Source organism: Schistocerca piceifrons, chromosome 8, assembly GCF_021461385.2.
Source record: "Schistocerca piceifrons isolate TAMUIC-IGC-003096 chromosome 8, iqSchPice1.1, whole genome shotgun sequence".
Classification (NCBI taxonomy): Eukaryota; Metazoa; Arthropoda; class Insecta; order Orthoptera; family Acrididae; genus Schistocerca; species Schistocerca piceifrons.
In genome coordinates, this window is record NC_060145.1 from 352,480,755 (window position 1) to 352,503,260 (window position 22,506).

The window sequence follows — 22,506 nt, forward strand, 5'->3', positions numbered from 1 at the left end:
AAGCGTTCTGGAAAAGATTTTCCAATAATTTGAAAGAATACAATGTCATAGTTAACTTTAAAAAGTCCGATTTCAGGAACCATGGACCTTGCCGTTGGTGGGGAAGCTTGCGTGCGCCAGACAAACGTGTGGTTCCTGAAGAGGGGCAGCAGCCTTTTCAGTAGTTGCAGGGGCAACAGTCTGAATGATTGACTGATCAACCAAAACGGCTTTGTTCTGCTGGTACTGAGAACGGCTGAAAGCTTTTCCCGAAGGCATGCAGCTTTCCTGTATAGTTGGTGGGATCCCCTTGGGCAAAACATGGAATGAAACATGTAAGCGTTCTGGAAAAGATTTTCCAATAATTTGAAAGAATACAATGTCATAGTTAACTTTAAAAAGTCCGATTTCAGGAAAGACAAAATAAAATCCTTAGGGCATAATCACTTCAGCTCCCCCGCCCTCCACACAAACCATGGACCTTGCCGTTGGTGGGGAAGCTTGCGTGCGCCAGACAAACGTGTGGTTCCTGAAGAGGGGCAGCAGCCTTTTCAGTAGTTGCAGGGGCAACAGTCTGAATGATTGACTGATCAACCAAAACGGCTTTGTTCTGCTGGTACTGAGAACGGCTGAAAGCTTTTCCCGAAGGCATGCAGCTTTCCTGTATAGTTGGTGGGATCCCCTTGGGCAAAATATTCCTGAAGTAAAATAGTCCCCCATTCGGATCTCCGAGCGGGGACTACTCGGGTGGATGTCGTTATCAGGAGAAACAAAACTGGCGTTCTATGGATCGGAACGTGGAATGTCAGATCCCTTAATTGGGCAGGTAGATTAAAAAACTTGAAAAGGGGAATGGATAGGGAGAATTAGTGAAATACGATGACAGGAGTAGCAGGGCTTCTAGTCAGATGAATACAGGGTCACAAATGCAAAATCAAACAGGGCTAATGAAGGAGTGGGTTTAATAATGATTACAAAAATATGAACGCGGATAAGCTGCTGTGAACAGTATAGTCAGTGCATTATTGTAGCCAAGATAGACACGCAGCCCACATCCAACACAACAGTACAAGTTCATATGCCAGCTAGCTCTGCAGAAGTGGATGAAACGAAGGAAATGCGTTATAAGATAAAAGAAATTATTCTGATAGTTACGGCACCCGACAATTTAATAGTCATGGAGTACTGGGGTTCGATATTAGGAAAAGGAAGAGAAGTAAAAGTCGTTGATGAATATGGACTGAGAGAAAGAAATTACGGAGCAAGTCGCCTCGTAGAATTTTGCACACAGCATAATTTAATCACAGTGGACACTTGCTTTAAGAATCATGAGAAAAGGTTTTATACTGGGGAGAGCCCTGTAGACACCGGAAGGTTTCAGATAGATTATATAACGCGAAGAAAGAGATTTAAGAACCAGCTTTTAAATTGCAAGACATTTCCACGGGCAGATGTCTGCTCTGACCACAATTTATTCGTTATGAACTGAGGATTAAAACTAAAGAAACTGCAAAAGTGAAGTAATTTAAGGATATGGAACATGGATAAACTGAACGAACCAGAGGGGGTGTTAGAGAACGATTGAGAAGAACAGGAGAAATGAATACAATAGAAGAAGATTGGGTAGCTTTGAGAATGAAATAGCGAAGGCAACAGAGGATCAATAAGGCAAAAAGCGGAGGTCTAATAGAAATCTTGGGTAACACCAGAGATCTTGAAATTAATCGATGAAAGGAGAAAACATAGAAATGCAATTACGGAAGCAGGCAAAAGAGAATAGAAATCTCTAAAAAATGGGATCGACAGGAAGTAGAAAATTTCTAAGCAGGAATGTCTGTGGGATAAATGTAAGGATGTAGAAGCGTATATCACTAGGGCTAAGATACATACTGCCTACAGGAAAATTAAAGAGACCTTCGGAGAAAGGAGGACCACATGCATAACCATCAAGAGCTCAGATGAGAAACAAGTCCTAAGCAAAGAAGGGAAAGCAAAAAGGTTCAGGGAGTATATAGAGAGGGACAGCGTCCTCCCCCCCGCAACCCCCCGGTTAGCCATGGGGTCTAACGCACTGCTTTCCGGGCGGGAAGCCGTGTCGGTCGCCCGGCGGATTAGCGGCGAGGTCCGGTGTGACGGCCAGCCTAATGCGGTTTTCCGTCTTCCTCGGTGAATGCTGGCTGGTTTCCCTTATTCCGCCTCAGTTACACTATGTGGGCGATTGTTGCGCACCGGACTCCACCACGCAAACATTTGGGCTTATACTGGTCTGGTATGAGACGTTCCCGAGGGCGTCCACTGGAGGCCGAACCGTACAGTAACCCTGGGTTCGGTGCGTGGTGACGGTGAGGTGGATGGGCTGCTGTGGCTTGTTGTGGGGTTGTGAACCACTGACGGCTACGGCGGGACGAAGCCTCTCTGTGGTTTCTAGGTCCTCAGTTCAATACAGAATACACAATACATAGGGACTATACAGGGGAGATGTACTTGAGGGCAATATTATGGAAATGTAAGAGGACATAGAAGAAGGTGGGAAGGTAGATACGATACTGCGTAAATAATTTGACAAAGCATTGAAAGACTTAAGTCGAAACGACACTCCGTTAGAGCTACTGAAAGACTTGGGAAAGCCAGCTGTCACAAAACTCTTCCATCTGGTGTGCAAGATGTATGAGACAGGCGAAATACCCACAGAATTCAAAAAGAATATAGTAATCCCAATTCCAAAGAAAGCAGGTGCTGACAGGTGGGAAAATTACCGAACTATCAATTTAACAAGTCACGGTTGCAAAATAGTAACACGAATCCTTTACAGAAGAATGAAAAAACTGGTATAAGCTGACCTTAGGGAAGATCAGTTTGGATTTCGGAATAGTTTAAGGTAAGGCAAAGCTACGTTTATAGCATTTGTAGACTTAGAGAAAGTTTTTGACAGTGTTTATTGGAATACTCTCTTTCAAATTCTGAAGGTGGGGGGGGGGGGGGGGGGGTAAAATGCAGGGAGCGAAAAGCTATTTACAATTTGTACAGAAACCGGGTGGCAGTTATAAGAGTCGAGGGGACGAAAGAGAAGCAGTGGTTGAGAAGGGAGTGAGACAGGGTTGTAGCATATCCCCGATGTTATTCAATCTGTATTTGAGCAAGCAGTAAAGGAAAGAAAAATAATTTGGAGTAGGAATTAAAGTAAATATAAACATTGTGGTTTGCTGATGACGTAATTCTGCCAAAAACCGCAATTGACTTGGAAGAGCAGTTAGGAGCATATAAGATGAAAAACAAGAAAAGCAAAACGAGGATGATGAAATGTAGTCGAATTAAATCAGGTGATGCTGAGGGAATTAGATTAGGTAATGAGACCTTCAAGTAGTAAATGAGTTTTGCTACTTGTGAAGCAAAATGACTGATGATTGTCGGCGTGGGGAGGATATAAAATGCAGACTGGTAATGGCAAATAAGGTGTTTCTGAAGAAGAGAAATTTGCAAACATTGAGTATAGATTTATGTGTCAGGAAATCCATTCTTAAAGAATTTGTTTGGAGTCTAGCCATGTATGGAAGTGAAATATAGACAAGAAACAGTTTAGACAAGAATAGAATAGAAGGTTTTGAAATGGGGTGCTGCAGAAGAATGCTGAAGATTAGATAGGTAGATCACGTAACTAATCAAAAGGTTTGAATAGATTAATGGAGAAGAAAGACAATTCCTCTCTGCTATTTTGTGTAGTCCCCACATGTACCCCTCTTACTAGACTGATTCCACGCACTCCTGGAACATACACATCACTTCACTGCGGTCACTTACAAGCCGTGGTGGCTCTCATCTTTTTGGCATGGTATTCCACTGGCGCCGCGAACTACTTAGGTTGCCAATATCGATTCCACCGTGAGTCGCGAGCTAACGTCTTTGGTCTAGGTCTGTGTGTTGTTAGTTGGACAGAGCCTGGAGAGTCAGTCGGCTGGAGGGCAGATGGTAGGAAAATTGTTGCTTTTGGGGACTCCGGCTGTCTATCGCGGGTCACGAGAAGACGTGAAAGGTTAAATCGGTCAGGGGCAAGCCTTGCCGGCTCACTTAAGGGTTGGTAGCCGCGTGCAACATGGTCATCAAGTTCCCGACCTACTGTGTAAGCTTAAATTTCACCGCAGGACTACGACCGCCTGTAAGGATTGGAGGCAATAACACGCTGGTCGGAATCCTACAAGCCACAGCTTCTTCACACCTGAGTCAAGTTAAGTGTTTTTTCTTATTTTTGAGTACTTGATACTGTAAGTCCACGTCTGTGTTATATGAGATTGGGTCTATTATATTAGTGCACTCACGATTGATTGAATGCGTGGTAACTGGTCAGTGTTACTAATCGCAATTTGTGGGACAGGCCATACTCCGTACAAGTGTATGAGTATTCCCTGTTATAAGTTCCATGAAGGGAATTAAATTCTAACTTAATCTGTGTGAGAGGCAAAGCAATCTTGGTACATGTGTATGCTAGAATTATTGCATCAGCGGGAGCTGGTATTTTCGCTTCTGCATACTAGTAACTTCAAGGAGTGTTAAACTTGTAACCTGTATCGGTAGCCACTTGTGCCATTAGTTCATGTAGCTTTATTTACACAGATTACTGTTCCGTTTTAGTATGTGCTGGCAAGGTAGCTTTGTAGGCAATCGACGCTTTCCTGTTTGCTGGGCTCGGAGCAGAGGCGTGTTTGCTTTTTGCCGCGGTAGCCCTTCCGTCGTCCCACGGCGCCTGGGTTGGCCGGCACTCTGGTGCACCTACCAGTGGCAACGTGATGGCTCAAGCAAAGTAAAGCTGATCGTTTGATGCATGCCACAGCGGAGTGTAGCCCATTAAGTGGAAACCAGTAGTTTCCTTTATTTGGTGAATTAAATAAGCTCTGGATGTTTAAGGCGCGTTTGCCAAGCCCGAGGATCCACTTCATTAAAACCTCTTTAAACACTCGGTTAAACTTTGCGTTCTTATTACTTTAGTTGAAGACCATTACTTATCAATAAAAGCTGTCGAGCCTTACCTTGGCCCACAATCATTAGCTAACTCCACTTATGGTGAATCTTGCCAGCTTCTAGCTTGCTGGCTGTGATAGCCGTCTGCTGTATCTCTCAGCTTATTTTGAATTTTGGGCAAATGCATTTTTATTAAAGGTTATCTGCTGGTTTGTATCAGTTGGAAGTACATTTCATTTGCATGTGCTCCCAACTTATGTTGAATTTAGGACAACTATACATTTATTACATGTCATTTTCAGTGTCTGGTTGGAGTGTACCGGTTGGGATTTACATTTAAATTTTATACCTTCCCAGTTTGTCTATTTGAGGGACTGTATATTTTATTGCTTAAGTGATTTTTTATTATGGCTTATACATTGCTAAGCGGCCTTTCAACAGCTATAATCAGTGGTGTGGCTTGTGATTCATCCTGTATTTGGATGAATGTTATCCAATTGTGTAACAGTTAGCTAAGATTGGAAACTGTAAGTACATTTAATGACTGTCACTGTAATTCATTTGGTTGATGAAATTGTTTGTTGAACCTACTTCGAGCCACACCCAGTTCACCGTGTCTTTTTATTGTTTTTCGGAACTGTATACTTCCCGTTTCAAGCCGTGCTCTTAACGGTGTAATTGATAAAATTTATTTTTAATGATTTCAGTCTGTTCAAGTTTTGATTGTGAGAATTCTGATTCTTTTAACAAGTTTTTAATTGTAATGATAACATTGTTGTTAAATAATAAAGTGTATTACATGAAAAAACAAATGACGAAATATGTGAGCCCACCTTAAAACTACCCCAACGATAGTTGTGAGGTATCAACTTACGTCATCAATGGAGGGTCACATGGCCTCTATTTACCAGTTTTACACCATCCACAGCAACCCCCCCCCCCCCTCCCATTCAGTTATCCACCCACACTGTACTATGGCTAATGTTTGTCCGCTGAGATTATGTTTTGTTTCTTACTTATTATCACGGCATTGCCTATAAGCTATGTATCAATTAAGGGAAGCCCGACATTTTGTCCATCGCAAGAATTAGTAGTACCGATATGCACAAAACCATACTGGTTTTTAACTTACACTTTCGGCTAATTTGTAGCTCGATGAGATATCGAAATAAAATGTTGTTGAATTAAAAGTACATAACGCACCCGTAAGGGGAGTAGGAACTCGACTCGAGAGCGTGTGTGGTATTATCTGACTGATTACAAAACTCAGTCAGTTTTACACTAATCAGTATGATACGCTCCCTCACTCCTACGCCGTATGGCACGGATGCGATCACAGATTCTGTTGGGAAGGACGTCAAAAGGCCGTTGTATGATCTTCTACCTTCTAAAGTCCAGAACTGGTGGAACTTGTCCTTGATATTCTATATAATACCTCTGGAACGTAGTTTACAACTGAACTGGTCCCATACGTATTCTATCAGGACCTATCTAGCCATCTTACCGGACACAGTGGTATTTCAGCAACGTTCAGGCAGTTCACAGAGACTCGCTCCAGGTACAGACGAGCAATGTCTATTTCAAAAATAGCACTACGATACTGTTGCATGAGAAGTAACACGTGAGGACTCAGGATGTATGTGACGTACCACTTTGCGGTCAGCATTACCTCAGTCACTACTAGCAGCGATCTGGAGCCATAACTGAAGTCTCCCCACACCTAGAGTAACACAGCTGTGCCTCTCCAAAACATTGGAAGAATGAGACTTCTCACCAGGTCGCCACCGTGTTAGCTGACTATGGTCATACAGGCTAGTGCAGAACTGCGATTCATCGCCGAACTCACTGTGACGCCATTCATCACTAGTTTATTCTTTTCGGTCACGAGTTAGGTCCAAACGCAGCCGTTTGAGTTGTATTAACGGCAGCCTACGCAAGGGGTGGTAGATGCCTATTCCGGCTGCTGCTGTCTGCAGCCAATGGTGCAGTATTCTCGTCGCAACTGTAGTGTCTTGTACTATAGTAATCAAGGGAGAGGGTGTTGTTTGGTGGCCAGTATACTCTTTACACAACACATCTGCACACATGTATTAACAGGGTTCTTTATTCGTGTAAACAGGAAGCTACTTATCTTAAGAGAGTCCATGTATTGCGCTACAAGTTCTTCCGTAATAGTCAACGTTAGCCTCACTACTAGTGAAGTACAAGGTCCGCTGGCGATGAATGACAGACGCTTGATCCAGCGCCTACTATCGATCTTCTTGCTACATCTTTGCCAACCGGTGTACTGGCGACAGCTTAGCCAGCACATGCAGGATGACAGAGATTGTTGTAAGGACACCATTATTTGATCTCGGATGTGAGGTGGCCGTATGTAGGCATTGCAGTGCGCTTGGTCCACAATACGGTGGTCCTACCTTGTAATGATCAGATGTGGTCGACCGGAACTCCGACTACAAATATGCCTGCTCTCACGTTCCCATGTAGTCCAGTATCGGGATTCAACCAAATCTGAATAACCCACAAATCTACATATTACACGATTCGACCAGACGGCCGAATGGAGACCAACAACAAGACCCGTTTCACGCTCTGTCAGTTGCCGAGAACACTAACACGAGTACATGACAACTCCTTCAGAGTGATCATTGAATATCTCGAGCGCTGTTCACGTCGCTTACAAATCCTTCCAGGCCTGGTAACATCACTAAACACGCGGGACACTAATGCGCTCTGGTCGCCCTTCCACCTGTCACAGACAATAGCAATTGTAATCACTTATATTCATGTCCACGTTGTGGTACGTGTACGAAGTTCCAGTGACATACGGCCATTCCATTCTTTTTTTTTTGTTTTTTTTTTTTTGGTCAGAGAGTGTTGAACACCGGTAAAATTTGCTGTTTTGAACAGCGCGCCGCAGCACGTAGTGTGAAGCAGTCGCCCTCCGTTTTTGGTGGTGGCGCCGATGTGGCAGTCGCAGCTTTGGTGTCTCCCTCTGGTGGAAAAGGAGAAAGGTTGCCTGTCCATATGTATTTAAGAGGCGCTATAAGCTGACTAGTGGAAGTTGGTCAGTCGGAGCGAGGCTGGCTCAGTCTCGCGTCACCAGTTGCTGGTCTGTCTCTCGTTCGCATTTGTCCGGCAGTTAGTCTCTGTCGTCGGAGTGCTAGTACGTCTGTCGTTTGGATCAACTTTGAAGCCAGAAAATCAGTCTTGCCACTCCGCCAGTAACAGAACTAGTGGTCGCCCGGTCGGGGCTGAGTTCCTACACCTGAGTCTGCGCGTTAGGCCGCCAGTCTGCTCGAGTTGCTCGGCCAACGGTCATTGGCGGTTGGATCGATCGATTGGTCGATCACGCACTGAGACACAACATGGCTTGTCTACCTTGAGCGTCGGCGCATGTGAGGTCCAGACGTGAGTTCAGTGGGCCGCGCCATATAGAAAGGGGTAGTGGCTTTGCGGTCGACACGAGAGCAACAGGAGTCAAACCACAACATCGGGCTGGCCGGTGCGAGCTGCGACGCCGTGAGACGGGAGATCGGCGCGCCTTCCTACGTCCGTTGAAGCGGCTGGCAGCGGACGATTCGGGAGAGCGTTGGGGGTGCTGCGCCAGGTCTTCGCCAGAAATCGCAGTTTATTAGAAGTTAAGTGATTGGAGATATGTTCTTTCAATTACTTGTTAAATTGTACTTGTTTTCTTGGTGAGGTCACCAGCCACTTTGTTTTGGGGTCGTCCCACCATTCTTCTCCGTTTGCCCATCCGCGGGAAGATGGTTATTTATGATTTGGGTGGTCCGTTTTTCCCTTGTGGAGTAGGGGCATGTTGGAGCAATCTGCAATTCGGATTGTTCAGTAATCCCCCTGTCAATCTGCCATACGTTAATAGCTGCCTCTGTCATGTTTGTCGGATTCGGTGTTAACGAATTTATTGCTTAAGGTGTAAAAGCCGATTTCCTCAAATATGTTTTTATCTTGCCTATCATCTTGAGAGGCGGTATATGTGTAATGTAAAACATGTTGTACATTTTATGTAAGACTGCATTTCATGGGTTTTTCTTTAAACGGTCATTTTAGTATATGAAGTTGCCACCCTTCCACCGTAAGAGTTTTCTTTTAAAAACAAGTTGCACTTTCGGTGGCAAGTAATTTTTTAATGTGATTGTTTTGTACCGTTTCCATCCCTCCTACGGGGTGCATAGTTTATGTGTTTGTGTGAGTAGTTAAAATTTTTACTTTGAAGTAATCTGGTGTGTTGCAGATTTACACCAGTATAGTCTTTCAGAGGTTGTTGTGAGCGGTCGTGACCACGGCCGCGTCAAATGGGAGCGGCAAGGTTCTCAGCTCGAAAGCTCATACTGTCAAAAAAAAAAAATTGCTATTTCTGCCTCTGAATAAATTATAACTTGATATTTAGAGGGTGATTACTGATTATAAGTTTTAAATCTGTTTTTTTTAAGATAGGGTTTTAGGTATAAAATTGCCATTTGTTGAAAGAAATTTGTTTTCATCAGTTACCCACTGGCAACTACCTCCACGCTCATATAGTGTGATTAAATGAGTTGATGAATCGCTAGTAAATAAAGTAAATTCTTTAAGAAAATATTTTGAAAGTAAATCCACGGTTCAAGTGTGTCAGTGTGTTATTAAGAAGGCAATAATCTATAAAAGGGAATCAGAAGTTTGTACCAGGGAGCTAGTTTTGCAGCGTTCAGCCAGCTTTGCTTATCGATGAGTGGCGGTTGTCCACGGCGTGCCGCCTCCCCCGGCTCGGCATCTCACAACGGCGCGCTTGTCGGTGGCTGGTCGTCAAAGCAAACGGAGGCCGACCACAAGCTCGTGGCTATCACGGCCGCCCAGACTTTAATTAAACCCATTAAATCGGCAGCCGCCACGGTAATGGAAGTAGCCCGCCACGCCCGGCGCGCAAGCCACCGCCCACGGCACCCGTGAATACGAAAGCTGCACGCGGAAAAGAAAAAAGAATACCACAGCCAATCGGTAACTGCTGAGTTTCCTGCGACAAATCTGTACTTATTCACGCCTATCTGTTTAATAAACGCACGGCTACAGCACAACAAGCGAAAAAATAAAATATGCCAATAATAAAGAGAGAGGACCGTGTAGCATCAGAGCACATCATTTCACATACATATTTAAGGCGTTCGCTCTTATAAGCGATATGAAAATGGACGATGTGGCAAAAAGAGTACAGGGAAGGTGGATTACAAGCTTAGTTTCTGAGAGGGATTCTCGGAAAGTTAAACGCATCTTAAAGTAACTCGTTTAAAAGACCTTAGTTCTATGGTATTGTCCAGTGTTTGAAATCTTCACCCAGTGGACACTGTAAGTAGGCTGTTTAGGTTTTTATGTTGGTAACGCCACGTAGCGCTCTGTATGAAAATCACTGACTGTACTGTGTGCAGTCTGTGGCTGGTTTGCATTGTTGGAATTTTTGCTATTGTAGTATTGGGCAGTTGGATGTGTAGCGTTGCGCAGTTGGAGGTGAGCCGCCGGCAGTGGTGGATGTGGGGAGAGAGATGGCAGAGTTTTGAGAGCGGACGATCTGGACGTGTGTCCATCAGAAAGAGAATACTTGTAATATTGGATATCATGAACTCATGTATAGATGATGACTTTTGAACATTATTAAGGTAAATACATTGTTTGTTCTCTATCCAAATCTTTCATTTGCTAACTATGCCTATCAGTAGTTAGTGCCTTCAGTAGTTAGAATCTTTTATTCAGCTGGCAGTATTGGCGCGCGCTGTATTGCAGTAGTTCGAGTAACGAATATTTTTGTGAGCTAAGTGATTCATGAAAGGTATACGTTATTGTTAGTCAGCACCATTCTTTTGTAGGGATTATTGAAAGTCATATTGCGTTGCGCTAATAATATTGTGTGTCAGTTTAGTTCAAATGGTTCAAATGGCTCTGAGCACTATGGGACTTAACATCTGTGGTCATCAGTCCCCTAGAACTTAGAACTACTTAAACCCAACTAACCTAAGGACATCACACACATCCATGCCCGAGGCAGGATTCGAACCTGCGACCGTAGCAGTCGCGCGGTTCCAGACTGCGCGCCTAGAACCGCTAGACCACCGCGGCCGGCGTGTCAGTTTAGTGATGATCAGAATAAGTAAAGGGAGAAGTGACTGAGTACGTTCAGTTTTGCTCAGCTATTTGAAAATCAAATAACGTAAGAGGTTTATCAGCACCGTAATTCATTAATTTTTCTAAGGGGACGTTACAACATGACAACAGACATTGAACGAAATCAGAGACGCATTAACAGAAGCATTAAGTTGTAACACGTGTGTGACTGGTTCTGATCTATATTCCTACCACAGTTGCGCCAAGGACGCTCTGTGAGTGTTTTAGGAATTTGGTGTTGAACCTATGGCCTGCAAGGTAGGAACTCACCATCTCACACACGCAGAGTTCAGAAGAGTGCAGGAAACGTTATCGCTAACAGAAATTATTGTATGGGTTTACGGGTAACAATATATAAGCAAAAAATGTAAATCTTAGATTTTCGTTATTAAGGTTTGTTTTTACTCTAAGCATAACTTCATGCCATAGATATGTTAGCAAAATTACGTACAGGATGTTAAAATATTGATACTTGGTGTTCACAACCGTGAAGCGAATTTCCTACTACAAGGTTCTTTAATGGTAAGCTGGTTGATGACCATGTCTGGGGATCGATAAAAATACGAACAAATCAATTAGAATTGGGGCCAATGATTTTAATTACGCTAAGATGCACAGTGAAAATAATCAAAATTGAATGGGAATCGATAACGAGCAATCAAAAATAAGTACGTAAACAATTTATAACTGTGCAGTGGCTGAACAAACCTTTTAGTCAGATCGGACATCTCACGTTTTTGCTTCAATTAGGCCCGAGAATCGTGAATATGTTTAACTACAAATTATGGTTGAATGTACAAAAAAAATAGGAGAGACGGAGACGATCACAGTTCTGACAAGGGAACCTCCCCATCGCACCCCCGTCAGATTTAGTAATAAGTTGGCACGGTGGATAGGCCTTGAAAAACTAAAAACAGATCAATCAAGAAAACCGGAAGAAGTTGTGTGGAACTATGAAAAAATAAGCAAAATATACAAACAGAGTAGTCCATCCGCAAGATAGGCAAGATCAGGGATAACATGAGCCTCGGAGCGCCGTGGTCCCGTGGTTAGCATGAGCAGCTGCGGAGCGAGACGTCCTTGCTTCAAGTCTTCCTTCGAGGGAAAAGTTGAATTTTTTATTTTCGGACAATTATCAAATTTCAGGCACTCACACATAATCAACTTCGCTCTCCAAAATTCCAAGACATGATCAGATTTGCTTGGACAGATGCAGGATTTGACGGTCTACACACGGAAAAATTTGAAAACGTTAAAAACATGTGTTTTGACAGAGTACAGGGAAAACTGTGCGACTGTGAAACTGTTGCATTCATTTGTTGCACTTTATGTGACAAACTCTTATGTTTTCCTCACTTTTTTGGGAGTGATTATCACATCCATAAGAAAACCTAAATCGGGCAAGGTAGAAGAATCTTTTTACCCATTCGCCAAGTGTACAAGTTAGGTGGGTCGACAACATATTCCTGTCATGTGACGCACATGCCGTCACCAGTGTCGTATAGAATATATCAGATGTGTTTTCCTGTGGAGGAATCGGTTGACCTATGACCTTGCGATCAAATGTTTTCGGTTCCTATTGGAGAGGCACGTCCTTTCGTCTACTAATCGCACTGTTTTGCGGTGCGGTCGCAAAATACGGACACTAAACTTATTACAGTGAACAGAGACGTCAATGAACGAACGGACAGATCATAACTTTGCGAAAATAAAGAAAGTAAACTTTTCGCCCGAAGGAAGACTTGAACCAAGGACCTCTCGTTCCGCCGCTGCTCACGCTAACCACGGAACGACGGCACTCCTGAGCTCATACTTTCCTTGATGTTGCCTATGTTACACATGGACTACTCAGTTTGTATATTTTGCTTATTTTTTTCATAGTTCTACACAAATTCTTCCTGTTTTCTCGATTGATCTGTGTTCATTTTTCCAAGGCCTATCCACTGTGCCAACTTATAACTAAATCTGAGGGGGTGCGATGGGGAGGTTCCCTTGTGAGCATCAAATGAATATCACTTACTGGCGTGGCGCTGGTACATGTGTTTACCTTGGTTCGGCGGCGGCAGTTGTGGTTGTTGACGCGAGCTGTGAACCTCAGAATCTATCCTACATCTCTCTCGACTGTTAAACACCTGTCAGACACATTTACTATGCCTTCAGTGAAGCCGAGACTCCTAGTTATTCCCTAGCTCAGTTAACTGGCATGGTACACGCTATTTCGCTGGAATAGCGTATACGTCGTTGCCCTCAAATCACTTGCAAGCATTAACTGTTAGTGCTCGATGAGATTCTCTTGCAGTTTAACGGCTTGCGAGTTAAGACGAGCCTGTGAACAAGCGTTCACATAATGATTCTCGCAATCGTCTCAGCGCGGCCGGAGTAGCCTTGTTCATACATTCGATGATTTCTTCAAGAGAAGAGCCAATTACTCTGTCTGCAATTTGTCTGCATCAAAGCTGATGGCCACGCCAATCCAAACACAGCATTTGTACTTTGTTATAACTCCATCCACTAGAGTTTTTGTAGCCTATCACAGGCTTCGTTTCTTTCATAGGGCAGAGTTTAAGTTTTGCTTCGTAATAGTGAGATAAACACCTTTTTCTTTCATGCAGATTTTTAACTCAGGTGGCTACAATGAGTCACCTATGTTTTGTGTTAGGTTTCTTCGAAACTTTTATCTCTCGACTTTCTATCTGGAATCTCCCGCCATGTTCCTGTGGGGAGGATTTCTGAAGGTTTTCGTTGAAAGGTGTGACAAGGGGCGACTTTTGCCGATGGCCTACGTAGTGGCGGCGGCGTCTTATTGTGTCCGCTAGATCCGCCATCGCGAATTGTGTCGGCCTCTTTCCTTCAGAACTGCATCTTTTAGCTCGGGTCGGAGAAATTACTTGCATGCAATTTCTGGTGTGAGTGTAATTGGTGTATATTCGTGATATTCTGGCTTATTTATTACATCAGCATTTTAATAACATTCGTTGAGTTTCACGTCATTACGTTGTGTGACATATCGAGTTAAACAGAATTGTTTCAGGAAGTCAATTTAAGGTGTGCTATTTGTTTGACACCTTACAACATTTCTGTATAGACAATACGAAAGTATGACAGAGTTCTTGGAACCTAAATGAGAGAATGGGTGGAAAGAAGATGTAGTAATTCTCCCTAAATGCTGTTGTATAAATTTAGGTAACCTTTATTCGACGAAAATTGTGTGAACATTATGCTGCTACCATCGTATATCTCACATTGCGATTTTGAAAATAAACATGAGATATTATGGATCGTACATCGGCATGTATGGTCATTTTTCCTTCACTCCATACTCGAATGGAAATGAAATCGATACTATTGGTACGACTTATCCTCCATCTCTCACTGTACGGTGGCTTACGTAGTGCATACATTAATATGCAGGGCCTTGTAAAGCAATACCAGCAAACTTCGAAGGTCTGTAGATGCTGTTGTGAGGAACAAATTGAGGATAGTAATATGTATCTATAAACGCCATCCAACAACGCTACAGAACGGCGCAGTTATAAGCACCAGCGCCTGGCGCTAGGCCACCCTTTCAGCAGCAGTCGTCACTTTGTGCGCAGACAGACTGTATGCGGAACGCCTCACAATGTTTTTCCTTATTCAGTGATCGTGATTGATTGCGACGACCCCAGTAGAGAAAATGGAGCTAGCTTCTGCGCAGCCAGGTCGTTCTCCTATATATGTGCTGCTCTAATGCCTCGGTGGATAACGGTTTTGGACACGAGTTTCCCTCCAAAGTTATTTTTCTCCTGTGTACAGAAAACACTGGAGATTTGAAAGAGTTCCAGGACAAAAATGAACTGTAGGAGTGAAACTGTGTCTAAAACCATCACCCTCCGAGGTAACAGAGCACTGAATTCACAGGAGACAAGACCTGTCTACGTAGTAGCTAACCCCATCTTCTTCGCTGCCAATCGTGGTAAACAGTCGCAATCACTGAACGACAAACGACATTCCACGGATTCTACATCAGCGTACAAAGCTAAGTTTGCTGCTGAAGTTGTGCTCTAACGGTGGGCACCGGCGCCAATAACTTCGATGTTTTGTAGCGTCGTTGTATGACGTTTCTGGACATGGGTTTCTATCCTCGATTTCTTCCTGGCGACACACAACCTCTGGAAGTGAGTCGGTATAGTTTGTAACACCCTGTTATTGTTGCGCATGAAAAATGTGAAGTAGCACCCGCAAGGAGCGGAAATACAGTATGTTTATACGTGAGAATCACATGAAAACAAGGAACTTGAACGAACGTAGCTAGAAATGGCTATGAAAATGTTATTAGTTATGAACTACTTAAATTAGTATTATTTTTTTCTTGTGCGTTTGTCCTACATTGGCACGGAATCGACACGGGTATTTACGAATGTAGCATAGTTAATTTATTAGGCGGGAGGATGACCCTCCTGTTCCCATTCCGTTATCTCCCCCCTCCCCCCCCCCCTCACCATCACTCCTGACTCGGAATATATGTACCCCGATTGTCTGCATGTACAGTTGTTCTTTTAAAACTGGGTGAAAGTTTCTAAATGTTTTCGAGTCGTGTAACTGATTCGGAACTTGAATACCAGGCCTTTATCACCTACTAGGATTTAGGATGCAGGAAACCGCCTAAACATCGCTTACAGCGTGCCGAAACACCGATCCTCCTCGTCAAACAGCTGGGCGGACTCCACGCGGGGCCAAACCCATCCCCGACCTGGAAGGCCGCTTTAACACGCATAGCTGTCAGGATAAGTAAGCACTTGCATTAGTACATTAATTTTAAGCATGTTCTCAAAAAACTAATAACTGACGATGCCATAATTCTGTTCCTCGTAAAGAGAATGTTTCTCCGCAGTTTTTGCGGGTCTGTAAGTTTAGTCATTAACAGTTACCGTATTGTTACATAGGTGCACTTGAGGCAACAGCTGTCAAACTAGTCATACAGCACTCAATCCTTGACAGGGTGTCGAAACCACTCACGATAGTGTCTGATTCTTATCTTACAGTCCTTGTGGTGATCTGCAATGATTCTGAGTGGGCCCGGTCACGGTAGGCAAGACATGTGGACCAGTATAGAACGTTAAGACAAAGGCTAAAGTTTTCATGATTCGCAAGAAAGCTAATTCCTAACATTGACTACAACAGGGTGCATCAGGGTCGATGACAAGGCCACCAGCCACTCTTTGTGAGGCCAATAGATGAGCACATTGCCATTCCGGTTATTGGTCCACAGAATATTTAAGAAGGAAACACGCCCTATCTAGCTCTTATATGAGTCCACGACAGGACTTGCGGCTTTAAAAAGCGGTTAGTCAGCAGAAGCCAGAAGTCAGGCACCTGGGTTAATGTCCACTAATACATGTCTGAAACGTTCGACCAGATAGTGTGCCAGCGGGTAGAACAATCACTGCGAGTATCTCTTCGTACTACATGCTGTGGCGTTCTTGCACTAGGGGGCAGACATTTAAGAACATGTAGACAAATCATTCGCTATGTATTGCTATCGAAACAGTTCACGCCTGGAGATAGTCAGTATAATGAACAGATTTCCAAACCGGTCTGCGACAGCAGCGGCTTCAATGAATTTGCTTCCATGTGCTCTTGAACCTGTTTTGACACTTCCCACCTCATAGATAGTGCCCATATTGATCACCTGTATTGTAGTCAAAATTTGGAGAGAAGCTCTATTCACTGACATGTTCTTACACACACGAACTGCTGAAGGTAGACGTTAACTGTGGATATCATAAGACAGAAACAGTCCCATTGACTGTTCAAAGATGTCACTAAACCCACCATGCATGAGCAGCGCCAATGAGACGGTGGGGGTCCGACAGCCGATCAGTCATTCGACAAGGAAGGAGGTACGCGGCTCGTGTCGTCTGTAGTTCATCCATGACTAGACGTCAATACCGCGCTTCGATCGCGTCCGCTTTGTTACTTTGAGCCAGAAAGGGCTCAAAAGAAGGGAAGTGTCCACGCGTCTCGGAGTGAACCAAAGCGATGTTGTTCGGACATGGAGGAGATACAGAGAGACAGGAACTGCATATGACATGCCTCGCTCAGGCCGCCCAAGGGCCACTACTGCAGTGGATGACCGCTACCTACAGATTATGACTCGGAGGTACCCTGACTGCAACGCCACAATAATACTTTTCGTGCAGCTACAGGACGTCGTGTTACGACTCAAACTGTGCGCAATGGGCTACACGATGCGCAGCTTCACTCCCGACGTCCATGGCGAGGTCCTTTGCAACCACGACACCATGCAGCCCGGCACAGATGAGCCCAACAACAAGCCGAATGGACTGCTCAGGGATGGCATCACGTTCTCTTCAGCGATGAGTGTCGTATATGCCTTCAACCAGACAATCGTCGAAGACGTGTTTGGAGGCAACACGGTCAGGCTGAACGCCTTAGACACAACGTCCAGTGAGTGCAACAAGCTGGAGGTACCCTGCTGTTTTGGCGTGGCATTATGTGGGGCTGACGTACGCCGCTTGTGCTCGCGGAAGGCGTCATAACGGCTGTACGATCCGTGAATGATATCCTCCGACCGACAGTGCAACCATATTGGCAGCATATTGGCGATGCATTCATCTTCATGGACGACGATTCGCGCCCCCGTCGTGCACATCTTGTGAATGACATCCTCCAGAATAACGACATCGCTCGACTAGAGTGGCCAGCATGTTCTCCAGACATGAACCCTATTGAATATAACTGGGATATAGTGAAAAAGGCCGTTTATGTACGATGTGACCGGCCAATCACTCTGAGGGATCCGAATCGCTCTTGAGGAGTGGAACAATCTGAACCAACAGTGCCTTGATGAACTTTTGGATATTAGGCCACGACGAATACAGACGTATCAATGCAAGTACTACTGGGTATTAGAGGTACCGGTGTGTACAGCAGTCTGGATCTACACCTCTGAAGGTCTCGTTGTATAGTGATACAACCGCAATGTGTGGTTCTCATGAGCAATAAAAAGTGCGGATATGATGTTTATGTTGATTTCTATTCCAATTTTCTGTACAGATTCCTCAACTCCGTAACCGAAATGATGCAAAGCTTTTTTTGATGTGTGTATATACCGTATGTCTTGGAACTTTCCGCAGTCATCTTCTGATACACAGGGGTACTTAAGAGTAGCAGTAGAATGACCCTGGATGACCTATAGATATCTAGGCTTCCATGGACGGCTTATGTGCCTCAGAGTAAGTAGAACCATGGGAGACTGCGGTTAGACATCAGTGTAGGGTAAGGAAACACAGCCACCTGCATTTGTCATGTTGGCTTGTTTAATGAGTCTTCCCCAGATAAGTCAATTCAAAATGTACGCTATGCGATTAAAAGTATTCTGACACGCCCAAAAAAGATATGCTTTTCATATTATGTGCATTTTGCTGCCACCTACTGCCAGGTACTCCATATCAGTGACCTCAGTAGTCATTATATATCGTGACAGAGCAGAATGGGGCGCTCCGCGGAACTCACGGACTTCGAACGTGGTCAGGTGATTGGTTGTATCTTGTGTCATACGTCTGTACGGGAGATTTCCACACCCCTATCCCTAAATCCACTGTTTCCGATGTGACAGTGAAGTGGAAACGTGAAGGGACACGTACAGCACCAAATCGTACAGGCCTACTTCGACTGTTGAGAGGCAGAGACCGTCGACAGTTGAAGAGGGTCGTACTGTGTAATAGGCAGACATCTATCCAGCCCGTCACACAGGAATTCCAGACTGCATAAGGATCCACTGCAAGTACTATGACAGCCAGGCGGGGGGTGAGAAAACTTGGATTTCATGATCGAGCGGCTGCACGTAAGCCACAGATGACGCCGGTTAACTGCCAAACGACGCGTCGCTTGATGTAAGGAGCGTAAACATTGGACGATTGAACAGAGGAAAAACGTTGTGTGGAGTGACGAATCAATGACAGGGAGTGGGTATAGCCTAAGCCATGTAAACGTCTTCTGCCAGCGTGTGTAGTGCCAACAGTAAAATGTGGAGGCGGCGGTGTTATGGTGTGGTGTGTTTTTCATGGAGAGGGCTATCATCCCTTGTTGTTTTGCGTGGCACTATCACAGCACAGGCCTATATTGACGTTTTAAGCACCATTTTGCTTCCCACTGTTGAAGAGAATTTCTTTAATGGCGAGTGAATCTTTCAACACGATCGAGCACCTGTTCATAATGCACGGCCTGTGGCGGAGTGGTTACACGACAATAACATCCCTGTAATGGACTGGCCTGCACAGAGTCCTGACCTGAGTCCTGTACGACACCTTTGGGATGTTTTGGAACGCCGACTTCGTGCCAGGCCTCACCGACCGACATCGATGCCTCCCTCAGTGCAGCACTCCGTGAAGAATGGGCTGCCATTCCCCAGGAAACCTTCTCACAAACTGATGCCACAACTCTCACACATTACGGTTGCTTCACCACTTCCTCAGTAATCATAGCATCGCAGACATATCTTGAGCACACCTACGAGGCATTCTAAATTAGTAACCACTTTCACTACATATACATACCACAAAATTTTTCTTCGAGTCTTTCCGTTTTGATATCACTACATTGTGGAGTAACCTCCTATGTAAAAGCAGTGTAGTTGCGCGTTTCTCCTGTTTCTAAACACCGATCCCACAGGATTAGAGACAGTTTGGGAAGGAAATCTGCCGTGCCCTTCCAAAGGAACCATCCCGGCATTTGCCGAAGCGATTTAGAGAAATCACGGAAAACCTTAATCAGGATGTACAGTCTCGGGTTTGAACCGTCGTCCTCACGAATGCGAGTCCAGTGTGCTAAGCACTGCGCCACCTCACTCGGTGTGTTTTGGAATCCAAATGTCGTCTCTTCTGAATATTATTACCTTTATTAAATATTGCTGATTGAATACGATTAGCTGTTAGTGGGAATGAAGACGTGAATGAGAAGTAAAATGATAAGTGGCTCTTGATACGTCTACTAATCGAATTGGCGTGACAACCGCTATTTAGTGAAAAAATGTACGAGCTTATCATATATCAGGCCATATTTGCGATTAGATACAAGACTTCCTTATGAATAGAAATCCGACAGATGTGAAGGTAATTATTGGACCTTCTTAAGGAAGTGTGATACGACAGTTACCGTTTACAGTGAATATAAATGGTCTAGTAGCAAACGTTTTAAGCTCCTTAAGACTGTTGTCAGTTGATGCGGCTGTCTATAAGAAAGTAGTAATGCATCAGCAGAGGATGGATGAATGGCGCAAGCTTATTACAGTTGACCCTTAACGTAAACATATGTACCATACTGTGCATACGCAGAAAATAAATCCACAGCTGTGTATCTACACTACTGATGAAGCTGGAAGCAGTAACTACCGCAAAACATCGAAGAATAAATATCCAGAGTGACCTTAAGTGGAACGACCACACAAAGTAAATAGCAGGAAAAGTACATGCCAGACTGAGATTGATAAGAAGAATGTTAAGGAAATGTAACTCATCCACGAAGGAAGTGGGTGACGAGGTGCTTTTTCGATTGATATTTGAGTATTGTTCTTAAACCTGGGTTTGTTACCAGGAAGGGCTGATAGGAGATATAGAGAACAGATGCTAAAAGAGAGGCAATAAGCATTACTGAGCGGTTTACTACTGAAATTTCGAGAGAGCACTTTCCGGGAAGAGTCAGAATACATATTAATTTCTCCCACATCCATCTCTCTAAATGACCACGGAGAGAATATTTGAGAAATTAGGGCTAATAAAGAGGCTTACCTACAATCATTCATCCCATTCACCAATCACGAGTGGATCAGGGTAGGGGGGATCAGTTAGTGGCACCAGAAATGCCCTCCGCCACACACCGTTATACATGATTTACATGTATTCGTATCTCGAAGGAAAGAATAAGTCTATGCTCAGGGGAAGCTTTGTAATGTATAGTTAGCTAGTTTACGATACTGCGGAGACAAGAAATATTTTATTATAATTCAGTTACTTAAATTTCTTCATTGTATGGATATAGCACAAGACACAGGATAGCGTAGTTTGAGCATGGATTGCCGCAAAATAATAGCGAACGAGTGAAAAAGCTGACGAATTTGCGAAATTTTGGATTTTACGCGTGATTTGTAACTTTTTGAATACATAAAATCCGTGTAGCGTATTGTTATTTTGGACCTATAACTAAAGGTTCACTGGGATAGAATTGTGGAATATTTGCGAAAGCATTCTGTGGAAGACAACCGTTCCGTAAATTTCCGGTAACGGATTCGGTTAAATAGCATATGCTAGCTAAATTAGACTGACTGTGACTGCGTTTGAACGTAGAAATCCTAACTTGAAATAGCACTGGCTTGATGGTCATTTTGTAACAAAGATGTGAGAATATTGTTTAATTTCCATTCGAAAACATTACTTTCACGCAATAGCGAAGTAAACCTACAACTAGAAAAATTTTAAAGTAATGCAGTTGATGCAACTGGTTCTACTACAGTTCATCCAGTAGAGAAATACACTCCTGGTAATTGAAATAAGAACACCTTGAATTCATTGTCCCAGGAAGGGGAAACTTTATTGACACATTCCTGGGGTCAGATACATCACATGATCACACTGACAGAACCACAGGCACATAGACACAGGCAACAGAGCATGCACAATGTCGGCACTAGTACAGTGTATATCCACCTTTCGCAGCAATGCAGGCTGCTATTCTCCCATGGAGACGATCGTAGAGATGCTGGATGTAGTCCTGTGGAACGGCTTGCCATGCCATTTCCATCTGGCGCCTCAGTTGGACCAGCGTTCGTGCTGGACGTGCAGAACGCGTGAGACGACGCTTCATCCAGTCCCAAACATGCTCAATGGGGGACAGATCCGGAGATCTTGCTGGCCAGGGTAGTTGACTTACACCTTCTAGAGCACGTTGGGTGGCACGGGATACATGCGGACGTGCATTGTCCTGTTGGAACAGCAAGTTCCCTTGCCGGTCTAGGAATGGTAGAACGATGGGTTCGATGACGGTTTGGATGTACCGTGCACTATTCAGTGTCCCCTCGACGATCACCAGTGGTGGACGGCCAGTGTAGGAGATCGCTCCCCACACCATGATGCCGGGTGTTGGCCCTGTGTGCCTCGGTCGTATGCAGTCCTGATTGTGGCGCTCACCTGCACGGCGCCAAACACGCATACGACCATCATTGGCACCAAGGCAGAAGCGACTCTCATCGCTGAAGACGACACGTCTCCATTCGTCCCTCCATTCACGCTTGTCGCGACACCACTGGAGGCAGGCTGCACGATGTTGGGGCGTGAGCGGAAGACGGCCTAACGGTGTGCGGGACCGTAGCCCAGCTTCATGGAGACGGTTGCGAATGGTCCTCGCCCATACCCCAGGAGCAACAGTGTC